Raw genomic sequence first — 9,427 nt, 5'->3', positions numbered from 1 at the left:
CAGCAACCTGTCAGTCAGGTGGGTGTCAAAATGAAGAGCAGCTCCAGGGCTTGGATTTATTATAAAATGGGAACCGACTTGCCCCCGTCAAGTTTAGCTGGGAATTTTGGTTCAATCTCCCAGTTGGGGAGGATTGTTTAACTGAAGAGCAGTGGAGGGGATGGGAGGAAAAGAGAGCCAAGGCACGAGGATTCATTTGTTCTTCTATCAGATTTGCAGGCAGGCAGGCAGGGAAGAAAGGAGGGGATGGGAACCTGTAGGGAGGTTAGCTGTCTATTCTGTGTAGAATAATACTGTATATTTGTGAGACATATGACATATCTGAAATCTGTCTTGAAAGGTCAGAAGGGGGGGGACTCTCAGTCTCGAAAATGCTTTCCCCAACTCTCTCAATAGAAAATTGCAGTCACAACAACAGCAGGAGCACAAATCACAGGAATAAAATGGGGTTTTCTTTCTCAACGTTCCCTCCCTTTTAAAGCTACTCAGGAGAGGCATTTGGTGAAGTGGGGAAGAGCTAAAAAGAAGTCATTGCAACAGCCCGCAGTTAGCCATGCTGGATGCTGGAAGAGGCTTGTGGCTGTATGATGAGGAGCCCCTGGACTCAGACAAGAGTTGACACGCCACTGGCAGAGGAAGCGGCCTTCCTGCTGGCTTTTCCCTTCCTCTCCACCGAGCATCACTGCTGAGCATCCAAGTCAAGCACCGCTGCAGCCCAGGACATGATAGAACTTGCTCACCTGGTAGCAAAACAAGTCCAGTTCTCATTAAGGATTTGTGATTCAGCAGACAATGTCTCACTGGGAAGATGTTACCCTTCCTCAGAGGGAAGCCGCTGAGAACAGAAACCCTCCCCTTACCCAAGTCAGGTTCCCAAAGAGAAGGAGCAGCTGTGGGGATTCTAATTTGCACGGCATGTAGACTTGGCTGAAGGCAAGAGCTGGCATTTGGGTATTATCCAGGGCTTAATTTGAGCCAGGCATTCTCAATACCAGCCCTAGAAGATAAGAAGTGATACACAGGGAATCCATCCAAGCCTGATTAGAATTTTATACTGAAGAACTGCAAATAGGTTTCCATATTGGGGGGGGGGGGGAGATATGAAAAGAAAGGTTATTAAGAGCTCTTCAGGCTTACTTGTGTTTCTTTAAATATATATTTTAAAAAGAGGCTGCAGTGTTTTAACAATGGCATGTATCCTGCCTTAGGCTGAAGGAATTTCCTTCACCCTAAAAAGACACCTTCCAACTTAACGGGTCCTTTCATTGGAAGAAGACTTCAAATTTTGCTCAATGGAGTGGTAGGATACATTGGCCCTGGTCACACTGGGGGGGAAAGCATGGCTAAAGTGTGCATCAAAAGAGAAGCACGGCGGCGGGATCAGACAGATCCGCCCAGCTGCCGCACAGGTCCTCCCCAGCACGATCAGATGCCGGGAGGAAGCCACGGACCAGAGAACGAGGCAAGCCCGCTGCGCATGCGTGTGCATGCGCAGTTCGGCAGGACCTCGCATGCTGTGGGAGAGACGGGCGCACCGACGATCAGACTGTCGTCCCTGCAGCGGATTTTCTGATAAGTTACTAGTGTTTTCTAGGGGGTTTTATGATCCGCATATTCGGCCAGAAGAGACAGATTGGGGACGGGTGCGCGTTGCTTCCCAGATGTTATGGTGTGATCACACCCGCTTGATGCGCCCCCGATCCGTCCTTCTTGTGGATCAAAGCCTCCCATGTGACCGGGGCCTCTCTTATACCAGTCTAAGCCCATTAGGATTGCCTGATCTGGATTGAAAAATTCCAGGATAATTGGGGTTAGAGACCGGGGTCAACCTGGTTTGGGTAAGAGGAGGACCAAAGCAAGGTATAATTCCATAGGGTTGGCCCTTCAAAGCAGCCATTTTCTCCTGGGGAGATGACCTCTGAGATCCGGAGACCAGTTGTAATTCTGGAAGGTTTTCAGGATGTGCCTGGAGTTTGGCATTTCTACAGACCACTCTAGTTTAACTCTATATAGGATTGCACTATAAATACTAAAAGCACCTTCCCCCAATGCTTTTGTGTGTCAGTCTTGTTGATATTCAGCATGTTTTCATGGATGAGGGTTGATGTATATATATTCAGACATAACACAGAACCATGGTTTATATTATTTAGGTATGGTTAATTTGTGAAACCAAGATTCTTCACAGAAATGATAATGCAATCCTGGTTCGTTTCAACAAATCCTTGTTTCAACACCTTTCCATTTTCCCTGGTTGATATCCTGGCTTGCACTGTAGCTCGTGGGTACTATCATCAAAGATTATCAGTTCTGGTCATGTAAAGGCACTCTGTACATGCTGTACATAAATAAATGAATAATAACTGTTTAATAACAGCATAATAATAGATCAGCTCACTTCTCCCTGGCAGTAAATCCCATTCAGTATTGTTGATCATCCAAAAAATGATTCAATTCTTAGTGCATTATTTGACCACAGAGATTTTCTTTCCTCAGTTTTTCTGCTGTGTTCCGCTAAGTGCAGTATTCTTAATATCACAATTCTGAATATGCTTACTCAGAAGTAACCCCCCACTGACTTTAATCCATCAAGTGGAGTGGGTGTAAAAGAAAAAAAACACTCAGTACACTGGGGGGTCCTTATGGCCAAACCAGACAGAACTTTTTTTTTTAACAAGTCATGCCTGGATTACCAAACCCAACTCTCATTTCCCTCAATCTGGGTTGCTGGGATGCTCATTCATCCCCCTGCTCGCCCAACTCCCTTCCTTTGTCATAATTAACCAGCATTTAGGCAGACAGGCTCACCAGCTCTAACGACTGTTAACATTAAGCTGCAGTTGTCAGAAGTAAGCTCCACTCATTTCAGTCCAACAAGTGTGTGTGGGGGGGGGAGGGGACAACACACTGCTGCAACAAACAGTCTTTAGAAAAGGCAATATACCAAGAATTAAGTGCATTTTCCCCTGGACAGAGCCCAGTTTTTCCTGAAGCAACCTATTGGCTCATCTGATCCCCCTGAAAGTTACCATTAATGGCAGCCAGGGCCAGGGAGCAAAAGTCATTTCTTGTTGCGTTCACAAATATTAGAGTGTTTAGCTTTTAACAACATCAACTCATCAACTGTATGTAGCCCACCACTACCACCATTCAGTAACAAGAAAAATCCTGGATAAGGCTTCACACTCTGAGAGTTGGAAATACTATTATCTATATATAATTCACACCCACAACCACTTTTCATTAATGTTCATTAATTTAAAAAAGACAAGAGGGACTGGCAAATATATTTTCCAGGTTCCAAATATCAATATTGTATTCAGATTCAGTTCCCCCCCCCTAATTAAAATTTTTTTTCAATTTCGTTCCCCCCCCCCCCAGCACTTCTGATATTTTTCAGCTCCATTATTTGCTACAGAGAATATGTATGGGTTTTGTGGGGTGTTTTTAAAGTACTGGCACCAAAATTGCAGGGGAGCTGTTGGTGCCTGTCTTTTAAATAACCCCCAGATCTCAAGTCAATTCCAAGTCAATTGGACCAAAGTGTCCAATTCAAGGTGTCCCCAGACATTCTCCATTGTTTCCTATGGTGGGGAACAATGTGAAAAACAAAACTCAAGAATCTTTCCCACTGAAAGTGATAGCTAAACCCAACCAGTGTAAAACCTGAGAATCTGAAACTGTGTAAAATGCAAGAATCTCAATGTAAAGCACAAGAATCCACACACAAAAATACCCAAATCTGACACAAACCAACTCCAGCAATGAAGACGCAGCAAGGACTCATCCACAGCTTTGTGTCCTTGTGGCTGGAGGGCAAGGAGGAAATGACCATGTTATCTTTTGGCCACATGGTCATTAGAGGAAGAGCTGCTCCAGCAGGTGGCAGAGAATGACCCACCTCATCAGATTTGTGTCAGTGGGGGAGGAGTGGCAGGTGGTCCTGACAGCTCCTCCTTCCTGGCTCCCTCTCTATTTAAGCAACTGCTGTGGGGCTCTCACCCTCAGTGCGTTCTTGCAGCTTTGGGGCACAGTTGGTTTTGGGACTTTTTCCACCTTTGAGATTACATGTTTGACCTTTGCAGATCAGTGGAGTCTACTGCAACCTCTTCCTGAGAACAAGCAGTAGCCTTGCTGCATAGCCTGATTACAGCGGCCCCACTGACAGCATTTCCAGCTGGCTCAAGGTTTTGCTATAGCATGGGCCACCTGCTTACCATCAAACAGCTGGTTGGTGGTGCACTTAACTGTGATGCAGCTTGTCTTGGTAGCAGTGAGGCTTCTCCGCCTGTGAGGACCTTCAGGAGTTTGGGCCCCAGCATCAGCTGGGGTTCTCTGGTGCTAACTGGGGTTTTAGGCAACAGTTGGTTAAACTACAGGCCTGTAGCCAGGATTTTTTTTTAAATTTGGAGGCCTTTGAATAAGTCAGGGGACACCCTGCACAGACACCCCCCCCAAGGGAGCACCAAAAATAACATAAAAATTGGAAGTTGGGGGGCCTGAGCTGGATGGGAAATTGGGAGGGCTTGGTAGTAAGTGGGGGGGCAGGCCCCAAGATGCCCCACTGTAGCTATGGGCCTGTTAAACCACTTTTTGGGGGTCCAACTCCTTCTACACCAATTCCAATTCAGGGTTACTTGCTGGGATGCTTCTCATTCAGGTTGGTTTGTGTCTGTGGTGCCCTAGCTCCCTCCCTCTGCCATCTGTAGCATCACTATGAGGCCATGCACAGCATTACAAGGTCACACCTGCCTTTGCTTTTGTTCAGATCACCCCCACCCACCCCTTTGGTTTAAAGGCTGGGCAAGGCTGCAGGAATTGGGGATATTGCCTGATGGGGACTCATGCTTGGGGCTTGGCCATCCAGGTCCAGGTGGGAAGTGGGATCCATGATGGCTTGTTAAATGCGGTTTCATGTCTTTTCATATAGATACAGTAGTTCTCAATAATGGCTTAATTAAAGAGCCACTGGGACACAGTTTGTATTCTTTTTTACCAATTATATGAGTGTTAGTGCCTGGGATAGATAGGCTTATATTAAGGATGGGATGTTTGTCAGCCGGTTTTGCATCATGTATGCTCATGTTTGATTAGTCACAGCCACAGAGGGTTAAGGCTTTATAAGTTATGTTAATTGGTTTGTAGTTTAATAGGTTCTGTTCATTGTTAGGCTTGTAGATAAATTAATAAGTCTTTAATTAAGCAAATAAATCCAATCCAAATAAATAGCTGCATAATTATATCATTTTTATTGTGGTATAGTCGATTCTGGTTTTTAAAACATATACTTAAGCCCATACAACCCCCCCCCCCCAAAAAAAAAAGTAGTGAAGTTTTAACAGACCTGATAATTTAATGGCCACACCTGAGCTACCAGGTTGGCCTGTGGCATCTTTTAAACATCTGGCACACTATTATACAGGCTATGCCAACAAAACACATTATAGCTATGAACAAGCAGGCAACTGCTTCTTGGCCCCAACCCTCTACTAGGGCATCAACCACTAGCAAGTCTGTCCCTGCTAAGTCTACAGTCCCCTCATGGAATGCGAGGTAGGTCCCGTCATGGCAGGGCTGAACAAGGTGCACCCCCTGGCAATGCATGGAGAGTGCCTGTACAGGAACAGCCCACTACGGCAGCATCATTGGCCACACAGGCCCGTGATCATACTGCTGTTTTGCAAGGGATTGCAGAAGCCATTCCACAGCTCTTGGAGCAATTTGATCAGCTATGTGCCTGCATGGTAGCCGCTGAAGCACCTGCAGCTCCACACCCTCACAGCAATAGGCAGTGGCACTCACCAGCAGACAGCAATGAATCAAGCTGCTCTAGGGAAAGCACCCTTCAAAAACCTCCCCCCATGAGGAAGAGCCACACAAAATGGCACAAGTCCTTGGGATATACATGTTCAGCAGTGACCATTCCTCAGGTGAGTCATCCTCTGAGGAGGATTCGGCCCATGCATTGGGTAATTATTGGATTCCGAGGCCTATGTTCCATGCTTGCTGACTCGGGCTCTTAGGAGTATGGGGGTTGTGCAACCTGGGCCAAGCATGGTCTGGGGAGCTGAGCAGCCCTACAGGGTGCAAGCACCTCCAAAGCACAATAATGGCAAGAAGTCCCTGGCATACACCTCTCACGTAAGGTTCAAGAGTATATCTTAGATGGTTATCTAGGCTGGCTCATGGCTTACCCAGGAATTGTGGCTGATGAAGCGAGAGCTAAGGCGGTTAGAGAGACAGTGGCAGCATACTCATGACAAAGCTTCAAGAACATCCCATAGGACATTTATGAGATCCTATGAGATGGCAGTCAAATCCACAAAAAGAGAATATTATGTGGCTGCGATTGCGGCTGCAAGCTCAAACCCGGCCCAATTTTTTATAACAATCTGGTCTATTACTACATTGCCACAATTTAATGTAATTATCTGGTTTTTTTGTTTTTTTTAAAATAAATTTATTTTAAGTTTTCCAACTTTACATATAATCAAGTTACAATTTCATACATTTGGGGGTTAAGTCAACCTCTTTCTTCGTACCATTTTATGGCTTTTTGCCATTTCAAGTTAAAGTGTTCTTCTGTTTTGCCCGCTAAAAACATATTGAGCTTGTCCATCTCGATTACTTCATAGAGGATGTTGGTCAGATCATCCTTACTCGGTAGTTTATCAGATTTCCAATTTTTAGCAATAGAAATTCTGGACATTGTAATAATATATACCACAATACATTTCTCATTAAATTTTAGCCCGTCAGGTGTAACATTCAATAGAAAGAGCTCTGGTATCAGCGCTAAATCTTTCCCAATGATTTCTTTTAACATCTGTTTAACAGTTTTCCAGAATTTTTGTATTTTTTCGCATTTCCACCATATGTGGAAATACGTTCCAACATTGTGTTTGCATCTCCAACAGGATCCCGAAACATTTGTATACCATTTTTGCAATCTATCTGGGGTCCAGTGCCACCTGTGTATCATTTTTATTATGTTTTCTTTATAGGAGGTTGCTCTCAATAGCTTAATTGATTTCCAGGTTTTTATCCATTCCGCTCCCTCTATGTTTCGACCAAGATCTTTTTCCCAACTAATCGCTGTCGGTTTTTTCAACTCCTCTTTTAATTCTTCATCTAATAGGAAGTTATAGATTTTTTGGATCAATTTATCTTTCCCTTTCAACCATATCTTATCTAGTTGCGTTTCTGTATTATAAAAGTCTTTTTTTTTATCTTTTGTGAATCTTGAGCTTAGTTGGTTCCTTTCCCATATTGTTAGCTTTATACTCAATGCTTGTAGTTCTTGCCAAGATTTCAATCGGTTATCTTCGTCCAAGAAAGTTTGGTAGGTTCTTGTGTTATGCTCATTCGTTAAAGTTGGGATTACGAAGGCCTCCAGGGGTGCCACCCATTTTGGTGTTTTCTTATAATGTTGTTCTTTTATTTTATTCCATATCTTCATTAGTGGACCTCTTATTATATGATTCGAGAAATTTTTATGCACTTTGTCTTTCTCGTACCACACATAGGCGTGCCAGCCCATGTGCAGATCATGTCCTTCTAGCTTAAGTAATCTTTTGTCTTCCAGTAGGACCCAGTCCCGGATCCAGCCCAATGCCGCAGCTTGATAGTACATATTCCAGTCCGGGAGACTGAGTCCCCCTTTGGTTTTTTTGTCTTTCAGAATTTTTAATTTAATTCTAGCTTTTTTCCCCTGCCATATAAACTTTCTTGTCATCTTGTTTAACTCTTCGAAAAATTTATTGTTTTTTAGGATCGGAATACATTGAGCTAAGTATAATATTTTTGGCAAGACGTTCATTTTTATTGTTGATATTCTACCCATGAACGATATTTGTAGGTCTTGCCATCTTAATAGATCCTTTTGAGTCTCTTCTAGCATTACCTTATAATTGTTTTCGTATAAGTTGTTGTTGTTATTTGAGATGCTTATACCTAGATATTTAATTTTCTTGACAATTTCTACACTTGTGCTTTCCTGTAGTTCTTTTATTTCTTCCATGTTGCAATTCTTTGTTAAGATTTTTGTCTTATTTATATTTATTTTGAGGCCCGCTACCGCACCATAGTCCCGTATTATTTTAAGTAGGTTTTTTATCGATGGGTTTGGATCTTCCAAAATGAAGACCAGATCGTCCGCGAACGCTTGCAATTTGAATTGTTCTCCTTTAATCTTTAGACCTTTAACTTCCTCTGTCTTTCTTACTATTTCTGTTAATGTCTCTAGTCCGAAGATAAATAACAGTGGGGATAATGGGCATCCTTGTCTCGTTCCTTTTTCTATAGGGATCTTTCTAGTAAATTCTCCATTGATTATTACTTTTGCCCATTGTTCTTTATATACAGCTTCTACCATGTTCTTAAAGTTGTTCCCACAGTCCCACAAAGCTAGTTTTTGTTTCATAAACTCCCAGTTGACGTTATCGAAGGCTTTCTCCGCATCAAGAAACATCAGTGCCAGTTTTTTGCCTGGCTGGTATTCATAGTATTCTATAATGTCGATTATGGTTCTTATATTTTGCTTAATTTGTCTTTTTGGGAGAAAGCCTGATTGATCTTGATGGATTATCTGGGACATTACCTTCTTAACTCTGTCAGCTAGTATTGTTGCGTAGATTTTATAATCTACATTCAGAAGTGAGATTGGCCTGTAGTTTTTAATTTCAGATCCTTCTGTATTCTGTTTATGAATCAGAGTTATTAGTGCCTCATTCCATGTTTGTGGAGTTTTTGCTGTTTTCACAATATTTTGTACCAGGTCTTTATATAGTGGTGTTAATTCCTCTTCGCATTTTTGGTAGAATTCTGCCGTAAACCCATCTGGACCTGGAGCTTTTTTCTTTTTTTGTTTTTAAGTGCTGTGAGCTGCCCTGAGCCAGCTTCGGCCGGGAAGGCGGGGTAAAAATCTGAAAAATAAATAAATATATTCTCCTAAAACCTGAGGGTAAAGAGGGTAAGGTGGGTGCCCACGCTGATGAAAAAGGGTCCAACAATGGCAGCTCAGAATGTACATTTCATAATTGGCTATGGGGCTACACTGTTACTTATGAGCATGGTTCACTCCGTGTCCCTTGACTGTGGATGGAACCTGTCCAGCCGTCTGTCAAACATCCTCAGGTCCAGGGCTTTGGTGGGTGGTGCCCCTGCCATCGAATACGATGAAGTCTTCTGGAATTGTTTCCAATGCCAGAGTGTAGCTCCTGGACCATGAAGTAACAATGATATGTGTCTCTAAGCATGCACAAAATACCTTTTTCTCATTGTGAGCAACCAGAACCATCTCACAATGTGGCAATGAGCATGTGCCTTCTAATTAGGATTGCCAGGCTGAGCTAGGCTATCGGTGGGAGAGCAGGGACATGGAGGCAAGGGAGCTTGCCAGCACTTGGCAAGCCTTCTTCCAGTCTGG

The sequence above is a fragment of the Gekko japonicus genome, unplaced genomic scaffold, assembly GCF_001447785.1.
Source record: "Gekko japonicus isolate JY-2015 unplaced genomic scaffold, Gekko_japonicus_V1.1 scaffold340, whole genome shotgun sequence".
In the NCBI taxonomy this organism is placed as follows: Eukaryota; Metazoa; Chordata; class Lepidosauria; order Squamata; family Gekkonidae; genus Gekko; species Gekko japonicus.
Note: the sequence above shows the minus strand (reverse complement) of the source record.